We start from the raw sequence: 10,585 nt of genomic DNA, 5'->3' as shown, positions 1-10,585 counted from the left end.
ATGTGATCTAGACTCTATCTAGACTTAATTGAAACAATTTTATGAAGTTGTCGCACATGGTGCAATGTACACATGTACATGTATGTTCGTTTCATGTTTACAAAATTTTATGTACATGTACATAACATATTTCTATTTCATATTTAAACACATATTATTTAGTCTCACGTGTTTATGAAATTTTCGTTTCTTAAATGTCATCAAGGTACAACAAATTTCAAGTTTATTAAATGTCATATTTTAATTTAGGATGTACAAAAAACACATGTAGTGTATTGTATATGTTATGTTTGTTTCATGTTTACACATATTATATAGTTCAATTTCATGTTTACGAAATTCTAGTTTCTTAAATGTCATTGTACTTGATAAATTTTAAGTTTATTAGAAATATCATATTTTAATTTTAATTTCACATTTATACATTATACACACACACGCATACCACATAATCATTGGAGCATTTGCCCCTCATAGTAAACAAAGGGGTAGTTAGAGAAGAAGTTATAAATATTAATCAAGAGTTTGAAAGACTCAAAAGGTAATTGGAAAATAATAATTTAAAAAGGGGGGTTTTTTAATTCAAAAATAAAAATAGTTAGTTAATAATTCTTCCACATATAAAAGGAACTCTTTGTAGGAATTAGGAGATTAGTAAGTAGTTTTTATATTTATTAATGTGTATTCCTAATATATTCCTTGGATGCATTGGTGCTTTTTAACTCTGTTACTACTATTTTGTTTAACCATTTTATTTCTCCCCTATTCCTCTCATCATTATGTGACACTAGGTTGTATCTCATTTTAGATTTATTCAATGTCATCTAGTTGACATCAGACAACGATATCAAACAATCTAGGTTCTTTTAGATCCTTCAAATGAGTTTTTTGTTCTCTATTTAACATCAACCAGATATTTTTGGCATAGGTTGCCCTAACAATGTTGATTCTGTTTTAGCTTCATTAATATAATGGAAACAAATGTGAGCCTATTTCATTCCTCAGAGGTTCGTACCATGGCTTTTAGAGGCAATGTTAAACCAAAAATATGGAATCAACTCTTAAATCCTATGGATGATATGACTAGGATTGTTCTCATTCATGTCTTAGGGGAGGGTCTTTTCAATTATGACTTCTCTTGGAGGACCAACAATGGCATTGTCAACTTCATTATAGGCTATTTGGCTAGAGCAAAAGTGGAGAAGTGGGTTACCATTAGACTTTGCTATAACATTACCTTAGCATCTTAAATTCATATATTCATTCAGGAGTGGAGCTTGATAATTTGGAAGCTTTGGAATTCTATATTTTGAATATGGAAAAAATCCAATAGGGAGAAAAGCACCTTCGAATTCTCGTCGAATTTCCAAACTGAGAACTCTAAGGACATAGCAAAAATCATCATGGTATACTGGAAAAAGGTAGTTTAAGTTTGTTGGAATCCCCTGGTTTGTATGGATGATTATATTGATTATCTAGGATACCATGGTTACTAGTTTTTGTGCTTGTTAAGCCTCACCCACCTTGGCTTATGTATGGCTAAAGGATTAGATTAGGTCTTTGAGTTTACACCTTCTTAGGTGTGTGGGTTAAGGTTTTTTTGTTATGAATACTATTTACTCTGTTAAGATTGTAATTATTGTATGCAGGCAGTTAGTTTTTTGGTTTGTAAGGCTTATGTTAGGGCATTTGCTAGTGTCTGATTCTATGTCTCATGGACAATATGTTGCTCTGTTTTGTCCTTGACAAACCATTATACTCTAGGTTTGTATGGATTTTGATCTTAGATGTAATGCAAAGTTTGGCTTTATAGCATGGTAGAAATGGATAGAAGCTCGAGCTTATCCTTCTATGGGTAGCTCTATTTGTAAATACTTGTCATTATAAATACATATAAATGTTATTATCTCTATCCGTTTGTTGGGCTTATCTCTTGTTTTTTGCCCCCTTCAAATGGTTTATGATTTATTGTCATGGTTGAAACTGTCAAGGATGATTTATATACATTATGAATTTGCTGGATAAAATTGGGTCCTTCTTTCTTTGGGTTAATTGTTTAGAGGCAATAGAGTACTTGATACCAAAATGTGAGAGATTATCAAGATTTATATTAATTTGGGGATCAACACTAAGTAGTTTCTACTAAATTAAAACACTTAAGAAGGGGTAAATTGGGAATCAAAATCTAATTTAAGCATACTCTGTTAAGTATAGGAAACTACATATTAAATTCTAAAGTGAACAAATTCATAACGTGTTAACTGATATGGCATTAAACTTACATGTGAGGCCAGGGTTCCTATTCTCTGTTTGGGAACTATTGATCATTAGGTTGAAGCCAAAGTTTTAGTAAGCCTTAGATTTAAGTATAAGGCTTCTAAATAAAAACTATTTTAAGAGGGATTCAGAATAACTAACAAAGATTTTAAACTAATCTAAAAACTTTTAGGCTCAAATTTGTAAAATAGGTAGATATTATGTTAGAGTTCAAGTGAGATCATTCACAAAATTTACTACTGATTTCAATAATCTTTTCCATAATGTTAAATGAAAGATACATAGGGATTTCCAGTTAGGAATTCAGGGATATCTAAATTGATGTTTTTAAATAATAGCACTAATGTTCATTTTGAGTTGTGTCACTAATTGACAGGTTAGCAAGGTGTAACCATTTCATCCAAAATAGCAAAAGAAGAGGTATTTACAAAGTATATAAATATTTGGTCAAAATGTTCACTCTTATCTCAGACACTGAATAATATAAATGATCATTATAGAGATCATTGGAGCTTGCAAAATGCATATAAGGAATCTAGTCATGTATATTGTATTTAAAAACAAAATTTGAAAGCTAGTAATTGGGGTATGCCCCTTTTAATAATGTAATAATAAAGAACCACGGTCCCCAGCAAGATTGGAGGTTTTCTTCTTCGTTCTTTCTTATGAGTGTCCATTTGAATGGAGATAGTCTGATGTATTTTCATTAAATTAATATAACAAAATACTTCGGCCATTTACTGATAATAAAAAAATAAAAAATTGAACATTAACAAAATTAAATAAATATTTAAACTCAATCTTAATGTAAAACTTTAAGTTTATGTACATTAATAAATATCTTAATATTAATATTTATTAAACTTAATTTAAAACCTATAAAATAACCTTTTTTTTGGATTGGTAAACAACCGAAGCCTAGATTAATTATTGTTATTTATTGTAATTAATTATTTTTATGTGTTAAACGAATTCAAACCCAAGACCTCCCACATGAGAGGCTCACAACTTATCGTTGTGTTGTAGGCTCTTGCCTTAACCTATAAAATAACTTTATGAAAAAGGTTAACTTATTTTGTTTTATTCAAAACTAAACTTTATTTATATTTTATTTATAAATCTAAAAATAAATAAATAATTTTTTTAAATCCATAAATAAGTCCTTCTAAAACAATTTAAAAATATAAATTATTATTTTTTAAATCTGGAAATTTTTTTTTTTTTAAATAAAAGCAAAAAGGAAATATTAAATTTCCTACTAGTATACGAACATGTTTTTCTCTTTTTCCCCTTTTATTTCCAAAAACTCTATGAGATAAAATTTTATTTTCCCATTAGAGTTTTCTAGTAGGGTTTTTCTAATGTTTGCTCATAAACATGAAAATCAAAGCTACCAATAATATGAGCAAATGGGAAATAACTAATTCCAAACATAAGGTTGACAATCTTTTTGAATGAAATATTGACATGGATCTTCCAAAGCCTAACTATAATCACAACATAATGGAAATAATAAGCAAAGAAAAAAATGCAATTCCAAATCCAAGCTTTGAAAACAAGTCTGTAAACTTTGCACCTAAAATTATTCTTCATCTTGATAAATGTAATGAAAATAATAACCCCAAGACCCTCGTATATAGAAGAAAGTAGATTTTCTAAAATAAGAGATTCAATCATGCCAATTCTAAAAGTAATTGTTAGAGTAATAAAGTTTTTTTTCTTATTAATTAAATCATATTGATTTAATTATTAAGTCACTTATTATCTCTAGTTTACTTAAGCTAAACTTTGGGCATATAATAATTAATTTTTTTATTAATTATTATCATCCAACCTAGGTTAGTTACCTGTTAGGGTTTTTATCTCCTTTTATAAGGATTGATCTCTTTGTAACTAATTCAATTCAGTTTTGGTTATAGCGATCTATCTTTTTAGTCATCAAGAATGTCTCATCTATGGATTTAGGAATTTTAGCCTCCATAGCTTTTGCTTCTCTCCTTCTATGATAGGTGTTTGTATGCAGGTTATTCTTGGGAGCTGTGGGGTTGATCTTTCATCAACTTCAATAGTAATAATTTAATAATTAATTCATTTAGTTAAGTCAGTTAACCTAACTTAATTTCAAAATCTTAAGTTCAAATTTTATAATAAAGTATTTTATAAGCTAAATTATTTAAAATTTTAATTAGTTTATAATATGTAACTCAACTAAAAATCACTTAACTTTTGAACTTAAAATTAATTATTAATTTTATTTAATTATTATGCATTTAAATAGTATAATTATAACTTAATTTAGAATTAATATTTTTAGCACAATATTATGGAAAAAGTATAATTAAATCATAATTAACAAATTTAGCCAAAATAATATTCCACTTGATTTTAAAAATTAATTCATATTTTTTGTATAGCTAATTTTTTTTTTTAATTTAATAATTAATTACATCTTATAATTTTACAATTGGTCTTTTAATCGAGTCTTTTAAATTACATAAAGGTGAATAATTAATCTTTCATAGTTAAATGTTTAACATTCCATATTTGAATAATCATAAGATTTAATTATTCCCGTCATAATTAATCTTAGTAAATTTATTTCACCATGTAAACGTATGATAAGAACTTACATGATTGAACCACATAAAAACAACTAAAAAGGCTATCATGCTCAAGCTTAGGTTCACAAATTCATATCACCTTTACAAATTTGGATATGTAGTTAGTCAAATATTGGTTCATTCTTCAAGACCATGATGGTTTAGGATAGGATTTGAGTCACTATAAAAGATGAGTATGTACAAATATGTATCTATATAATAGACAATGGAGGGAAGTGGTACATTGTGCAGATCCCAACTTGCAAGTGACCACAACTCTCTCCCTCAACCATGTCAAACACATCAAGCAGAAATGTAAAATGGACAAACACACGAGCCACATGCAAGCATGGGGTAAGTGATCTATAATCATAAATAATATCATAACTTATACACAATCCTCATAAAAATAACCAACATACATGAAAAGTGGTCCAAAAGATGTTAACACCAATACTAAAAAGTAGACTAGCAAATGGATATTACAAGATCATTACACTCACTTTGAGTGATGGTAAAATCTTCATATGCAACCCTTTCATTGATTGTAATACATGTCAAATTCAGGAAAAAAATGGCAAAGGTTCCAAAATCATAATTTTTTATTATCAAAGGTGTTATGATCATGATAGGTATAACACAAAATGTCCTCAATCAATTTTGGCAAAAAATCCTACTTCAATCATGGAGTACTACAACGTCCAAGAATTCAATCATGTAAAACATGAAAATAAACAATTATAGGCAAGAGTGTACAACACAACATTTACTTGTGAGCCTCTTATCTAAGAGATCTTGAGTTTGAATCTACTTGAAATTAACACATTATAATAATTAATCTCAACAAATAATAATTGATCTAGGTTTTGACCCATTACCTATTAAAAAAAATGTGATATCAAATAACATTTGGATGACACACAAAACAATGTGCTCACTAAAATGTTCAACAATCAAAAAATAAATCTATGCATGAAATTAAAGCTCATTTTCCCTTAAGGCTCAACCATCTCAAAAATATGATAAAATTCCTTTTTCACATGCACACAAAAAAAGTAAAATAACTCGACAAATTTCACATTTTGAGAATAAAAACATAAAAAGTAAATAATATCTTAATTGGGTAAAGAAAACAATGAGAACGTGGAGGAATGTATTTAATTATATAGCAAGTTACTTCTAAAGGAATAATGAGGCGAAATGAAAGATGCAAGATGACATACCTCACATAAAAGGGAAAAACACAAAAGAGAGAAGAAAAAAATAAATCAATTCCAAATAAATGGATTTCAACTATGACTTATAGCTGACAATAAAATTAAATCCCTGAATAATTACAATCAATGTTTAATTCTAAATCAATTATGACAACTCTAAATGCATAGACTCTACATAAGTAGTCTAACAAAAATACATATAAAATATGGATTCACCAATACATACCAGAGGCCTAATATTATAATCATGTATACATCGCCCAGATACATTTTCCTTATAGGGATGATATTAGCTCAATAATGAATGGTCATTGAAGCTATCTCCTATACTATTGTTGAGGACGAGACATGCTCAAACTTGCAACTTAAGTGATATACTGTCTAGCATTTATTCACTAAAATATGTGTACATCAAGTGCATTTCCTCACAATATAAATATTGGAAGCACATGAACATGCATGATATCAAACAATGAAGGAGAAGGAGAACAAGACTTTGGCTAGATCTCACATATGAGTAACTAGGACTTTATCTCATTTATATTTACATAAAATAATCATTTACAACAATATAGGAATATATTATCAAAAATATTGATTAAGATACTCAACAACATATAAGACACAATAAAAATAAAAATTAATGATTTTCATCATAATCTATTAATCCAATGTTCTTGAATGTAAAATACACTAGATATCATCTGAACAAGATAACAATCATAATCCAGTAGCCATTGGTGAATACATCAGTGTAGCCATCACTCACATCATAACAATAATACTAATCCTAGAAAGAACACAATAGTATACTAAAATGTGTCCGTCTCACAATGTCTATTAAAATCATAATATGAGAAATGTCATCGAATCAAATAAGTGAATTAGGCTTAGATTAAAACATCAAGAACATAATGAGTCTTCAATATAAGTATAAAAGCCTGAGAGGATCTAACCTCACAAGTCAAATATGCACCAAGCCACAACACAATGGTTCTCACAACTAGTCATAAGGGCATTGAGGCTTGTTGATACAATGAAAACTAGATCACCTAGGAGGTACAAAGGCTCATGCCAAAACAGGGCATCTCATCTAGAGTGCTAACTCACATAATGTTGAAGCCACAAACATCATGATGTTGTACAAAAAGAAAGTGAGAGAGGCAATACATTTTCTACCCCTTCATATCCTCATCATTTGAAACCTTTGAGATGTATATTGTATCCCATTCCTTCCAATGAATAAAATATTATGTTAGTTTACTAGAGTAATTTTTCTATTGCTTAGCACAAAAATAGTGTTGTATGGTTGTGAAATATGAGCCATTGAAATGTTGATTTCAAAATGGAGAAAAATATAATAGATTCATAAGTGTCTATTTCCAAATAAGTTTAAATTAACTTTTTAGCTCCCTATGATATTTTTCTTACATAAAGTAGAAGTATTTATTTTGAGATAACTACTTTGCCCATACTATTGTACTACTTGGAGTCATAAAAAAACATGAGATTGAGAGAATATGTAAGGACTGCTCCTTGCAAAACCAATGCTGCATCAACCATCTCCATAAAATGCTAAAGATTCAACGAGAGCCAAAGTCTTTTGAAAATTGACCAGTCAACATTAGTCGATTAACTATCATTAACTTTGACTAAAATGATACATTTACATATATGCTCAAGTTTAAAAGAAACCATAATTTTGTTACCAGATTACCAATACCAGATACCAGATACCATATAGTCTAACCATGATGACCAAGTTCAAATGAGCTCCAGAACCTGTCTAAAAACACAAGGGCAAGAATATTGTAGGAGTTCTTTTCCACCGTACCACAAAGCTATTAAGCTTCCTCGAAATCTATCCTGACATGAAAGATACCCAGCTTGGCAACGAGATAGTCTAAACAAGTAAAACTTAGAGGAGTAATGGAATCATGCTACACAAACAATGTCAAGAACAATAATTGGTCAACGAGAAAACAAAACAGCATTTTCTTAGTTATCACTTCAGTATCACAATCCATTCTCCATCATTTATAATAAGTAGAAAAAGAAACATAACAAGGTTTATCCAACAGTAAGTTCCATATGCTCATCAACATACAAGGATAAAACCATAAAGTTCATTAATCCTGGATCAATTAATTACATCATCTTAGCTCATTTCTAGCAAGAAATTTAGTCAAACTTCCAAAAGGGCATACAAGTACTACTATCAATTCTCTATTGACACAAGTTATAAATATGCATATGTTAAGCCAATCACATAGCTAACAATGAAACTCTTTCACCAACAATTAATATTCCTAGTGTGTTATCCTATCTTGAATTTCTCTCATAAAACGTAAATATACAAGATGTATATTAAGTAACAAGAATGACACCATTACTTTCCATTCATCATGAGATCATATTCTCTTCCCAAACTTATAGATTCTATACATAATGTAGGAAGCAATGAAAAATGCAATAATGCCTTTTATAAAATGTCACATATGCATCATGAAATGACCACATCTATGTAACATGATAATTTAAAGGTCAACAACCTTCCATGAGTTACTAGTTCCTTAACATAGTTAATAATACATGTTGAATAAAACTAATCTCCAGATCATATATAAAAGGATGGCCATGTTATTATTATTTTCCAAGGGAACTCCTAAGTGCCCAAACTATATTTAGTAGCCAACCCAAGTAAATAGAAAGCTTAGATACTTAACCAAAACTACCAAAGAGTATGATCAAAATTCAATAATGTTATAGGAGGTGTTGATAAACCATTAGTTTCCAATTTCACTAGGCTTCAATAGTTCATAATGTTGAGAGCACAAACAATTATTGCATAGCTCAACACATACATTCTATTCTATTGTTGTTCAACAATAAAGTATTAAGGTTTCTAGTTGACTCAAAAAGAATAATCTCAAACAAGAACTATTTTAACAAGAAAGATTCTCACTCAATGCATAGATCAGTATGATCCACAATTGCATTCTATGCATATTCAGAATTGAACAAGATTCCTTGTCCTCTAAGGTATGAAGTAAAGAAAATCGTATCAATCATTCTGAGATTTATAAAAATATTCTGATAAAGATTCCCACACATTTTTGAACAACCACTGACTTTAACTATTATTCATTTATTCTCAAAAACTCAAGATTACATTTTGTAAAAACTAGCGACAAAACAAGCATCAGAAAATGGCACTCCCATCTTTGTTCATCACATTTGCAACGAAGTTCTCAAGACTCCACTAGACTACAAGCAGAATTGCACAAAAATACAATAGAAAACTAGTTTCTTTCTTGCACATGAATCTTTTTTTTAAAGTGTCAACAGGGGGTCTCACTGAGAGTTCTTGTGTGTTTCCATAGGTAGGCAACCAGATTTGGTTGTTAATTTTCTATAGTATATAAGTTTTTCCCAAATCGTTATAGTTCTAAAATGGCTTCAGATAGTACCCAACTGTTATATACAAAAACATAAATAGAATTAATTCAAGGAAATTAATGAAAATTTCCAACTTCACTATCTATCCTACATCCTATGCTATGTAGCACAATTGGTCATTCACAACCTGCAGTTTTTATTGTTTTTTCTAACCCTTGAGCTATTTTGTGGTAGTCAAATTCTTTCCTAAGGCATTAATTTGGTTTAACAAGAGTACAAGAGTTTACAAAAACCTTTAGACAACCCACATGCATTAGAGCTATTATGTGGCTAGTGCTTTGCTCCAACATTGGGAAATGCTAATAAGTTCATAGGACAATGAATAATGTTATTGTATTTTACTTCTTCTATTGGGTGCTTTCCTCAAGGTGGATGTTTTGAATTAAACAACAAATTCCATCAAGCACATTGGAGTTTTAATAACCTATTGTTAAACAATGTTCTCTTATCATTTGCAACATCTTCAGCTTAGCATGAGTCTATTGTGTGAGGGTGTATGACTTTAATTAGGATGCACTACCATAAGAGACTAAGCATTCAACATTAAGGAGCATGAAATCAATATCAAAGAGCATCTTTTAGAGCAGTCTACAAAAATATTGTTTTACATTTTCAAGAATACTTTGCCTCCCACAGAATGTTGGTTACAAAGAGAAGAAAGGAATGTCTTTATAACTCAGTTTTAGTAGTTATACTACCATACAACAAGTGATAAATAATCATGAACCCCAACGGATTATGAATTACACTATTGCTTGGAAAAGAGAGCAACAATTAAAAGAAAGAATACGAAATTGTTCTTCCAAACCCAAAGACAAACATTAAACGTAACTAAGATGAGCAGTGAATCTAGTATGCCCTGAGCTTTCCAGTGCCCTTCCTCTCCCGAGATCCCTTGATGCCAGATGATGACTCATGGCCAAAACTTTCCTTGGTTTTCTTAAAAAGAAACCATTTTTAGTTCAGTGGAGAGGATTCACTTAACTGGAAAGCAACTGTTTCCTTTTAATAACTTCCCATCATCGGACAAGA

This window comes from Cupressus sempervirens, chromosome 3 (assembly GCF_028749045.1).
Source record: "Cupressus sempervirens isolate cs-2001-9-10 chromosome 3, ASM2874904v1, whole genome shotgun sequence".
NCBI classification, from domain to species: domain Eukaryota; kingdom Viridiplantae; phylum Streptophyta; class Pinopsida; order Cupressales; family Cupressaceae; genus Cupressus; species Cupressus sempervirens.
The sequence above is the reverse complement of the archived record's forward strand: the minus strand, read 5'-3'. Positions refer to the sequence as shown.